The sequence below is a fragment of the Passer domesticus genome, chromosome 1, assembly GCF_036417665.1.
Source record: "Passer domesticus isolate bPasDom1 chromosome 1, bPasDom1.hap1, whole genome shotgun sequence".
NCBI lineage: Eukaryota > Metazoa > Chordata > Aves > Passeriformes > Passeridae > Passer > Passer domesticus.
In genome coordinates this window covers 130,971,008-130,982,729 of record NC_087474.1, presented here as the reverse complement: position 1 = coordinate 130,982,729, position 11,722 = coordinate 130,971,008, and the positions used below count along the sequence as shown (strand labels likewise).

General features: G+C 35.8%; 1 long non-coding RNA gene across 2 annotated transcripts in view; it reads right to left on the bottom strand.

Annotated features, from left to right (window-relative positions):
• Positions 1-8,699: 8,699 nt before the first annotated feature.
• The window catches only part of LOC135281108 (uncharacterized), an 85,233-nt gene continuing 82,210 nt past the window's right edge, over positions 8,700-11,722 (bottom strand). For both annotated transcript variants that reach the window (XR_010347872.1, XR_010347871.1), the window contains exon 4: positions 8,700-11,607. This is a non-coding gene — a long non-coding RNA (uncharacterized LOC135281108). The remainder of the gene's footprint in view (positions 11,608-11,722) is intronic.

Sequence of the window (11,722 nt, the reverse complement as noted above, 5' to 3'; positions counted from 1 at the left end):
TACATAAAAACTAGTCTGTACAATATAATGCAGATTAACTGAGGGACATTCCAGCTCTTCTTAAAAATAAGCCAGAATGACACCAGAGAATTTGTTCATAATTTAGCTCGTTGCATGTGCACATATTCTTTGTGCATGAAATTTCTTTCCAATGAGATAATTTAAACAACGAAGAAATGAGATACATCTAGCAAGCAATTCTATATTTCCTTCAAAAGAGAGTCTAGTTAATGTTTTGCCACAGGTGTGAAAGAACTGGTGATTCAGCATTCATCTGCTTCCCTTGTAATGAGGCTGAGCACCAATGTTTAAAATACAGGGAAAAACCCTGCAAATGTGAAGTTGTTGCAAATTGTTTCATGAGCAAGCTTCACCCTTCAGACTGAAGCTGGTGAGTAAGCTGGTAGTGTAAAGCTTGCACATTTATCTAAGGATGAAACCAAGTATCTGTTTTGATCAAGAAATCTTTCATCAATAGTTTGTCTAACCTCGGAGATCATTAAAAATGTCTGTAAGATACAAATACAAATAGCATACTTTGTGTCAAGAAAGATCAAACGGAGTGATGGTGTCATGCTGAAGGTAGTCTGAAATATTGACAAGAGATCTTGCTGAATTAATTAGGCTACAAAGTTTCATAAGCAAAGTGTTTTTAAAGGTGTGGTATTATTTAGTATTAATATGAAAAATTATCAATATCAATTTGTAAAACCATTTTAGCACAATGATAAGAAAAGAAAGAGGAATAAGATGAAAAGATTGCCAGAAGAAGTAGTACTAGCACACTTTGTTGTGTTGCCATATCCAGTTTCTCTCATTATAGATGCTCCCAATTTATCTTCTTTTCATTTTATAGAAAAAAAAATCATAAAAGGCACTAGAGATGAAATGACCAGTATTAACATCAAGGCATTTTAAACAAGAATGCAGAGTCCTTGGGCCAGAGCTCTATCAGTTCAAGGCAATCTTTAATCCAGCTTTGTTTCTCCTCTCTCTCTTCTCAATTTGTGTCTTGATACCCATTCACAATGAAGCCTCTAAACTACATCACAACAGGCAGTTGTCTTTTCAGAGGAGAAGCTGTAAAATTGAACTAAAATATCAGACATTATTACTGAAATGACAAAATACAAAAGTCCATTAATGTAAAACCTGTACTTGAGGATGCATATAATTTATTCACTTAAACAAAATGCTATAGGCTATAAATGGCATTGTAAAAGGCTAAAGTACTGCAGGAAACAAGTTTTTGGATTCTATTTTTAATTTCAGAACTCCTAGATTTCACTTGGTGAGGATCAAAAACAATTTTAAGATCTAAATGGCTTTATATTCCAAATATCTGAGCTACAACACCTGATAGTTTCAATAGAAACTGCTAGTGCTGAGGACCACTGAAAAATCTATTCATATGAACGTTATCAATATTCTTTATATTGATATGAATTTACTAGTTGTATTATCTATATACATAGTCATGAGTATTTCCGACTGCACTACTGTAGTATCAGAAAATAATTTATTACAGAGACAGTATAAAAGTACAACCATTCCAACAATGCATATACTAACTAGAATTCTCTGGTGTGTTCTTGAACAAATATGAGCAGTAAAATAAAATAAAAAATAAAACATAATTAGAAATCTTTATTGATACCATCCTGTCTTCTTTTTCTCTACTGATTTCAGTGAGAGCAAGCTCTAAAAACAAAGTGTATATTGATTCAACCTTTTTTCTTACTTAGGATAAAGGAATAATTAAATCACATGAAAGAAAATATCAAGAAAAACAAAAATACCACTTCAATTGCCTTATGCCATATTAGGAAAATCAAGTAAGTAGCTGGTTGGTTGTCAGTATAACCAGTGTGCTGTTCATTTCTGAAGCTGCTTCCTCTGCTAAGAATAAGCCCCAGAAAACATTCATGGAAATTGCAATTTCTGAGGCACACAGTACAATTTATTTAGGCAGTCAAATTTACGCAGTTTAACAGATTCCTCGAGTCTTGTCTTGCTTTTTCATTAAGCCCTTTAAACTGGACTTCTTGTCAATAAATAAAACTATTGACGTTAAAAGGTCACATCTCTGACCTTTCACATGTTTCTCCTGGGCTGTATCTATATACACTGTATACTTTACCTCGAGAAGAGATTCTTTTATTTAAGAGAGCTTAAACTGTTCAAATTTGTAATGTACTGGGGATTTTGGAATATCTAGAGGGCTTAGTGGATAAAGAACTGACCTTTCATCTCTGAACTCAGTCCCCATCCAACCTAAGATGAGTGGAAGAGTTTTGTGTCAGCTGCCCATGTGATAAAACTAGCTTTCCCTTGTATCATTCAACACAATTTGGCATGACTGGCAGTTTTTTTTTCTCTCAAGAGAAGCACATTGAATATGGAAAATGAATTGCTTCTGTCTCTTGAGAGGGTGGTCCTCCAGGTTAGGCTTTGAAGTTATAAATGGGAAGTGCTGGCAAGCTCATATTATTGTTGGTTGCTAGCTCCATATCAAATGTATGGATAAACACTGGGTCACAATTTTAAATCAGTGGTAGGAGATGATTTACAAACACAAATATGTAACCACTTTTGTGACTTTTCCTCACCAAAATGGAAACTATGCCATGTAGTCCAAAGTCGATACAAGTAATTCTACGGGCTACGCTTGCTCCTGTAGGTAGTAAATTTTGACACATATCACAAGGGGATATGTTTATGTGTTTTGCCCCAGGGAAAAAACTTCTTCAAACTTCCAAAGAAGTGCAATTCCCTTATTTCCCTCTACATCAGCCTCCACAGCAGCTGATACACCAGTGGGAGGGTTGGGGAAGCCCGCTTCTGCCGGAACTAGAGCAGCCTCCAAGCAAAGGGCTCCGGGGGGCTGCGCTCCCCAAAGCTGCAGAGCTGCTCTCCTCTCACACTCCGAGCGTCAGAGCGGGGAGCACTCATCGACAAACAGAGCATTAGACCCAGTAATCTAAGACAGGTCCCTAGCACAGCACCGTGGTGCCCAAACCACAGTGCTGGGTCTCGGTTTTCTGCTGGATGTGGTGCTTTTCCACTGGGAATAATTTTTAAAAATAAGTTTTGATTTGTTTTGATTAGAATTATGTACTGAGTCTTTGTGACAAACTTTAAAAAGAAATGAACAACGTGAAATGTGAATTCAGTTAATTTCGTTACTGAAACTCGGAACCTGCAATCAGTTAGCATGCACCCAGTAATTAACTGGATTTTTTCTGTCTAGTGAATGTATTAATTATCTGCAATATAACATAATGCTCCCTCTTCTCTTGCAGTCCTTGGAACTAAGTTTGTTTCATCTGATACTTTTTATGACTCTTTAGTAATGTAAAATCTTTTTTTAAAATAGCAGTAGAAAATTGCACTGCAAGAATTTCTGGAGACAAGATATTTTTATACAAAAGAAAACCCACCTTAGTGACATTCATTGATTAATTTTATCTTTATGATTTATCTGTACATCACATAGATGGAATTTTTCAGAAATGCTGTAAATTAAAATTTGAAACCATGTTCCCACATTCCATGTCTCATGGCTGTGCTCACATGTTTAAAAATCAAGAGAATAAATTTCCTTTAAAGATAGTGACATCTTTGGAATGTTAATAACATAAAACTTTCAAAAGATAAAATTATTTCTTAGGTGAACTAGCAAAGAAGCAGATTGACTCAGTCCATTTTACACCTTTGTGCTAGAGAATGGCTGGGTTTAAATTACAGCAGCTTCAGTCTTTGCTTTTCAATCCCTTAATCCTTAAGGAGCAGAGGTTTCGGTTCAAGACAACTTCACACGGAACATAAGAAAAGATTCTGTGAGCCTACCTCAAGTATGATGATCATTTTTTCAGCTGTAATCTTTCACTTGCATCCCATAGCAAAAAAAAAAAAAAATCTGAGGAAAACCAGTGTCAAATAATTAATGCATTTTCAGTGAAAGGCTCCTTTCCACTATGGTTTAATACGTGTGCATGAAAAGCAGTAAATGCTTTCATGTGAGCCACTTGCAGATATTTGTACCTATGGTTTTCATCACTGTTTTACTGGTATTCCCTCATATTAGAGAGCCTTTGTGATATGTCTGAGCTGGAATGGAAAAGGAAGCTGGCCTGGGAGGTTTTACATCTGGTAGCCAACATCATTATTAAACAAGCTGCGTCAGTTTTTAAAAAAGCTGCATAGGTCGAATCAGGGCAATTACGTTCTGATCTAAGTCGCATACATTTGTCAATTATTTCCAGGTGTTCTTGGAACAACATATTTTCCTTATCTGTAATTAATATTTTGATTATTAATATGGCTGCAGTCAAATGTCAGGGGTCTCTCTGCTTGCCTTTATTTCATAAAAAATGTAGTCATGACAGTAATAATTTGACAATACTTAGGTTTTAAAGCATTATACTATTTTGTTTTACAGTTATTATTTAAGGTATAGTTTATAGTAACTATGTGCATTACATTGCTCTGTGTGTCTCTGCATTCATACGTATGTAGGTATAGTATACACCTCAGAGAACTGAAAAAACTCACTTGGAAATTAAAGATAGATAGTGGGAGTGAACACCACAATAACAATATTTTTTGGAATATAATAACAAAAAAAAAATTGAAACCTATACTTAAATTTCTACCTATCATTTTAAGTCTGATGTTATTTCTTAACTTATGCAAGATTACAGTTGGGAATTCTGAAAACTGTATAATTAGTCAGTGCATGAATAAGTATTCTTTGCTAATAGAAAACATTCAGACTAACCTCAATATTCAGAAGCCAATGTGGCTGGCACAAACAAATCATAAAAATGTTACAAAAAAAAAAGAAAGGGCAAAATGCCAAATTTTGAAAAATCACAAAGACAGACATTTATGGAGAAACCAAAATGAAAAGTCGGGGTTTTTTTGTTGTTGGTTTCCTCTGAATTTATAGGGGATACTCTATGACATTAGATTAATAATTTGAGGTCAACATTTTCTTTTTTTATCTTTCATAATTTTATGGTAAGAAGTGCTGACATCTCAGAATTAGAGAACTCTGTTCACAGTTTCTTCTGTTTCAGCTGGCTAAAGTAATGCATGACACTTTCCGAAGAATGCAAAATGTATGCAGCAACACAGAGTTAAAAAATTTATTTTTGATCTTCAAACATTGTTTGACCTTAATCAATGTCTTCCAACAAGCTTAATGTGACATAGCCCTGAAACAAAAACACAGAGCTCTCGGGTCCGGCTCTGGAATGAAAAAGCTGTGATTATTAGTCCTCTGTGTGATCTTTTCAGATTGCACTGATGAGATGAAGTTTAATCTCGTTTCTCTCCTCTCCAGTACCACAAACCACAGGCAGTTTAAGGCAGCCTGGAAATCTCTTACATCTGGAAGAGCAATAATTCATGGGATTTCACTTGACAGCCATGACAGGCAGCAGGGCAGCCAGAAACAACTGTCTCTTATGTTGTGCTATTTGCAAAAAGTCAGAAGAGGAGGAGCAGGCACAGGACCACATCCTTCTTTAGCATATGTTAGAGGAGGAAACCCTTTTATTTTCTGCCAGATGCTCCATGAATAGTCCTAAATATTACATAGACAGTAGCTATCACTTCCAAACAAAATTCCTTGGTGTCTGCTAAGCTGCAAAGCATATGAAGGCCTATTGTCTGGCAGAGGGTCATGGTTAAATTTGCACAGATTTTTTTTTATAGATATTTCAGATTCTACGTTATGATTTATAGGCATTTGCACACCCTGCTGTGCATGAATATGATACCATCTTCTGGGCAGGATTATTTCATGAAATGTATATGGGATTTAGCTACAGTAACTTTTACTGGGCAGCTTAGAATGGCCAGCAAAGTACTAGAATTTACTGCAGCACAGCTTGTGCTGTCAGGCTCATGGCTGGTGTTTATGATTTCTGCAGAAGCAGAAATAAACAACTTCTCCTTAATGGCTCTCTTTATGTGTAGGCAGCAGTAGCTCTATCTGGTCTCACAACAGTAGCTGGTGCAGTGGTCTGTCCCATTTCATGTGGAACCAATGTCTGAAAATTTGCATTTCTGCTTTTCTGAGTTTTCAGTGGAAGCGACCAGGAATGAATAAATCAACTGCAAATGTCTGAATGAGCAGCATTCCATTCGACTGCTTTTTCATGCTATAAATACATCTGGTTGAAATGGCCAGGTTTTGGAGTAAGAGCAAAATGATCAGATTTAATCTTAGTTTGTCTTAGAGTCTATACCCACACCATAAATACTCTGATATCAACTGAGACCTACTTAAATTACTGTCTTAAGGAAGGAGGCCTGTCTTCTGAGGGTCTGTGGTAAAGCAGCTTAATCAACATTTTTATGGGCATTTACATATGTGCTTAAGTAAAGGCTGAAAAGTGGGTAAGTTTCACCAGTCTGCAAACAGATGAATTAAATATCAATTTACTTTGCTTATATCTGCATACATATATAAAAAGCAAAATAGTCAGAATGTAATTGTCTAAGTAAAGTTTTTTGAGTAACAACTGTTTTTAAAGTTCAAAAGAATGTCGATGCACTCACTGTATATATAAGCAAGCAGAAAATACTTTTTTTAAAAGAAATGAGACAACTACTCTATGCCAAAGAAAAACAAATCCTTTGCCAAACTACACATTGTTAACTTAAAATGTGTTCCATGTGGAAGTAGGAAGACTGATCTGATGGAAAGGCTAGTGATTTAAAGTCAGCTGGCTCTGTGCCTGTCAACTGCACATTCTGGCTTCCAGTTTTACAGCTAGAATTGGAAATATTTAGTTTCTTTTTTCTTTTTTCTTAGGGAGGGGGAGGACATAATTCTTTTTCCTTTTCTAGTGATGCAGTGAATTTACCAATCAACTTGCCTATATAATCATCCAGACTTTAAACAAAGACAATGCAATATTGAATCACTTGTACAAAGCTCATACTGTATTTTAAGGACATTGTTTTATGTTAGACTCATTTTCCAAAGTGAGTTTAAAACCACTTTTGTACACCCATCACAGTTTTTCTAGGAAGAAATTGTATTACCCTATCTTTTCAGCATGGAAAAAGTATAAAGACAAGTTTATATTCTGAGGGAAGTACAGCATCTTACAGGTTACTGTATTTCACCTTTCACTGTGTTAGTATTACCTGTGTTGATCAAGCCTTTAATTTTTGCCCTCCTTTCCTGCCCATAAGCCATACAGTCCTGTCTCTGTATGTGGCCTAAAGGATATTGCAAATACAAAACGCTCAGATAGACAGAAAGAAAAAAGCTACACTACTACACCTGGCTGATATCTTAAAAAGAGGCTATCACTCCATGGTTTTTGCTGCAGGACTCTCAAAACTTCTTTTGTTATTCACATTAAACTTACATCCATCATCCTGTTTTAGTACATATTTTCCAGCACATGCTGCATGGTAATTACGAATACAGAAGGTTCTATTCATTGTGGAGGTTTTTTTTAACATTCTTTAGATACACTGAGCACTATAAGGTTGAATTTTGATTACTGGATTTCTGCACACAAAACACACTTAAAGCACATTTGCTTTTCTTTTTAGTTTTAAAATATTCCTGAAATATCTAGCAAGTCTCAGGATATTTAAATGGCAGAATTTCAGACACAATTCAGCCAGAGCTGTTTACTGCAAATATGATTGCAGATTGTAGAACTCCTCCCTTTTTTTTTCTTTTTGTTAGAATACCCACGTTTTATTTATGATTTTGGATTTTATTTCACAGCATTCCAGTTTAGTTTAGCACGATGTATTTAATAACCATGTCTACTGTCTTAATTACCCTATAAAGCAGGGTTCCATTGGCATTTGACCCTCCACAGCATTCCAGAGAAACTGCAGGACCATGATAATTACCAACTGCCTGTGAGAAAATTAAACAAAAAAGGCCTAACTTTTAAACCACCATTTTAAACGACCTATTACATCTCAGGAATAAATCATTGATGAAATAGCCTGCTTAACAGGAAAATAGCTATTCCATAGCAAAGAATTTCCCCTTGCATGATCATGAAGAGAATATTAAGTATTCTTCAGCTCAAAAGGTTAGGTTTTATGTCTGTCCAATGCTTTTTAATGACACATTTTTGTGTAATTTTATTGTAATCAAAGCCTTTTCCTATGTAGGCCGTAGACTATGACTATTTTGTCAGTCTTAAACATTTTACTAGTCAAAGAATAGAAAATCTATTTAAACATGTACCAAGAAAATTAAACATGTACCAAGAAAAAAGTGTTTATAAATCATTCACCGTTAAAAGAACCTGCATTAATGTAGCTTGATTTCCTTTGATGAACATAGCTATTTGCTGTATATTTTTCAAAAAAGTGCTCATCGATTTAAACTCATAACAGTACACTCTATTAATTGATAACACAGTTTTAAAAAGCTAATAAATTTTGAAAATCTAAATCATGGTGTGATTTATTTAATCACTCTCTCTTTAGTCTGTATCTAATGGCAATTACTATACCATCCTATGCTCCATTTCTTATTGCTATGCTTAACAAGAATTCTATTTCATCTATCTTTTTCTAAATGTCAGTTTGTATTTTTTCGAAATAATTAATCTTGGTTGAACATTGACACTAATTTCCAGATCAGATTAGGTCAGCACTCCTCATAGTGTAAAGTTAGGAACGTAATCAGTAAAAAACAAAGGTTGTTTTTTAAATTCTACAATTAAAAGTATTATTTTTTCACTTTTACATGTAAGACACATGAGACACAGGATATAAACCAAGGGAATATGAATCAGTTTTAAAATTATTTCCAGAACATTTTCTAACCCTCCTTAAAACATTTCACTTGAAAGCATCTCTGTTTTCAACAGAAGCAAGTAGAAATGTAATGAACAAAGAGTTTATGGAGTAGCCAAGCCACAAATGAAATTTGAATAGTTTTAGAAAGGGAGTTTGAAAATAATTCTGTGTTCAATCAGAAATAACACAACCATTCTACTCTGTGCCTTATAGCTTGAAAAAAAAAAAAAAAAGCTTTGTGACATCTATCAGCATGGTTTAAGACCTCTGGCCACGACTTTTATTTAAATTCCAGTTTAATTTATAATCCAAAGCAGAGATTAAATGCATAGCAGGCAACTGAATCCTAGTGGTATATTACAAACTTCTGGGCTTGATGATCCCAGTGCAGTTGTTCCCAGCCCAAATTTGACACTGCTATACCATTGTTCCCATACTACTGTCTACTGAAGTACCACCTGTGTAATCACTTAGACTAGAGCTGGAGTTACTATTGCAGCCTGGGAATTTCTGGAATAACATGTAGTTTAAAATCATAGGAAAATAAGAACAGCCATAATGGTTCAAACCAAAGGTCTAGCTAGTCTCATATTGTGTCTCTGACAACGTCCTATACCAGATGTCAGGGGGAGAGGATAAGAACCAGGCAAGCGTGTAATACTGTTTCCCATATTCATCTGGCCTTTAGCTGTAATTCAGACTTCTTGAATGAGATTCTTTTGTATTTATGTTTTTTCTCAATAAACTGGAACACATGACATTTTTAAACATCCACAGCATACAGCAATGAGTTCCACAGCTTAGCTATATCTTGTACAAACCTCTTGCTTGTTTTTAAACATCCAGCTGCTTTTTTCATCTGGTAGCCCACATGCTTGTACAGGAAAATACAGGGGATCAATACTTCCCTATGTGCATTCTCCAGGATGGTTAGAGATTTTGTGGACACTCATCAGTTGCTCCCTTAACGATTTTTCATTATTTAATTATTTAATCCTTTTCTTTTCTTTTCTTTTCTTTTCTTTTCTTTTCTTTTCTTTTCTTTTCTTTTCTTTTCTTTTCTTTTCTTTTCTTTTCTTTTCTTTTCTTTTCTTTTCTTTTCTTTTCTTTTCTTTTCTTTTCTTTTCTTTTTCTTTTTCTTTTTCTTTTCTTATTATCTTTCCCAAAATGCAGTGCCCTGACCTATTGAATAATTTTCAATGTATGGAAGCATTTCCATACCTCTGATCACTTGTATTGTTCATCTCTGTCCTTTTTTTTTTGCGGTTACATAGCATGCTTTTTGGATAGAAGAACCAGAAATGCCTATTTTCTTGTTTAAAATTTCATATAGTAATTAAATTTAATTGTATGCCTTATGATGCTGCCTACAGGAATGTGTACAAGAATCCAAAGTCATGGTAATTTTGATTTCTCTAACACTGAAACTCATTGTAGTAGGTTCAATCCCTAGAAGAGGCTAATAGCCACATCATTTAAGTGTTTTCCAAGTACTAAGTAGCTTAGTCTTTTTGAAGCCTAAATTCTCATGCTGTAATTAAGGGCCATAAGCCACTTTATCTGAGCATCTGGCACACACCAATTGCCTGTATATTTCTAGTATAAAACCTTGTCACAAAATTCTTCACAGCCAGTGCTTCCCTTCATTATCCAGAGCATTAGTCTGGTCTGTAACTCAGCTTCACAAGTATGTGTTTCATTCAAATCTCTATACCCAGATGTTGTTGAGGAGAATTTACCTTTTAGGGACTCTTGGCCCTATCTTTTGAAATCATAAGTCATCCGAGATAGCACTAATCCCTTCAACTCAGGTGCTGTATGAAGCAGATTCTTTGGTCACTTATGGACTAGTACAGTTGTCATTATTATTATTAGGATAAGTGCTAAAAATCTTCCTTTGAACTGGGCACTGAAGAGCAGGAGCTGAATTCACATGATCAGCTCCCAAGACTGCCACATGAAGAGTTTCATGATCCAGGAACAAAGCAGAAGTCTTTCATGCTCCCCTTTGCTAGATACTGCTTGGAGAACCCAAGGAAAATGGTCTCAAGGAAGTATACCTTGTAGGGAAGCAGTGCCTCTCTGTAGTTGCCTAGATGTTGTTATAGGCCTCCAAACCTTGGATCCTGTTTCACACCATATTTCTAATCTTCCTTCTCTTATTAAAATCAGGCTTTCCCTTGCAAGTAGAAAACTACATTAAACCCTGTCAAAGTGAAAATGATCCTCAGTCTAGTGATCAAGGCTTTATCTTGTTTTTCATGTGTCTGGAAATGGTATCCAGAACTGGCTACTCCATCATCTTTCCAGAGACTGAGGTGAGGTCCTTCTTTTTATTCAGAAGTGACACCTCCTTTCCTCCAGTCCTTGGACACTTCTGATTGTCATGATTATTCAAAGATTATTGAGGGGCCTCACAAAGAAGTCATTCTGCTACCCAAGGGTCCTGCAAAGGGCCACAAAGATGGTGAAGGGACTGACGCATGTCTCTGAGGAGAAAAGGCTGAGAGAGCTGTGAATGTTCAGTCTGGAGAAAAGAACGCTCAGGAGGATCCCATTAATGCATATAAATACTTGAATGGAATGTCAAAGAGAACAGGTAGGGTCCTCTTCTCAGTGGTGCCCAGTGACAGGACCAGAGGTAATGGGAATAGACAGGAGGTTTCCTATGGACATCAGGAAACACTTTTTCATGGTGAGAGTTACTGAGCACTGGCACAGCTTTTCAAGGAGGTTGTGGAATCGTCATCCTTGGAGATATTGAAAAGTGGTATGGATGTGGTTCTTGAAAACCAGCTCCAGGTGGCCCTGCATGAAAAGAGGGATTGGACCAATGACCTCCAGAGGCCCCTTTCAGCCTCAACCATTTTGTGATATTATAACTTTACCAAGCAGATCCTGATGACCCCAGCTTCACCTAAGT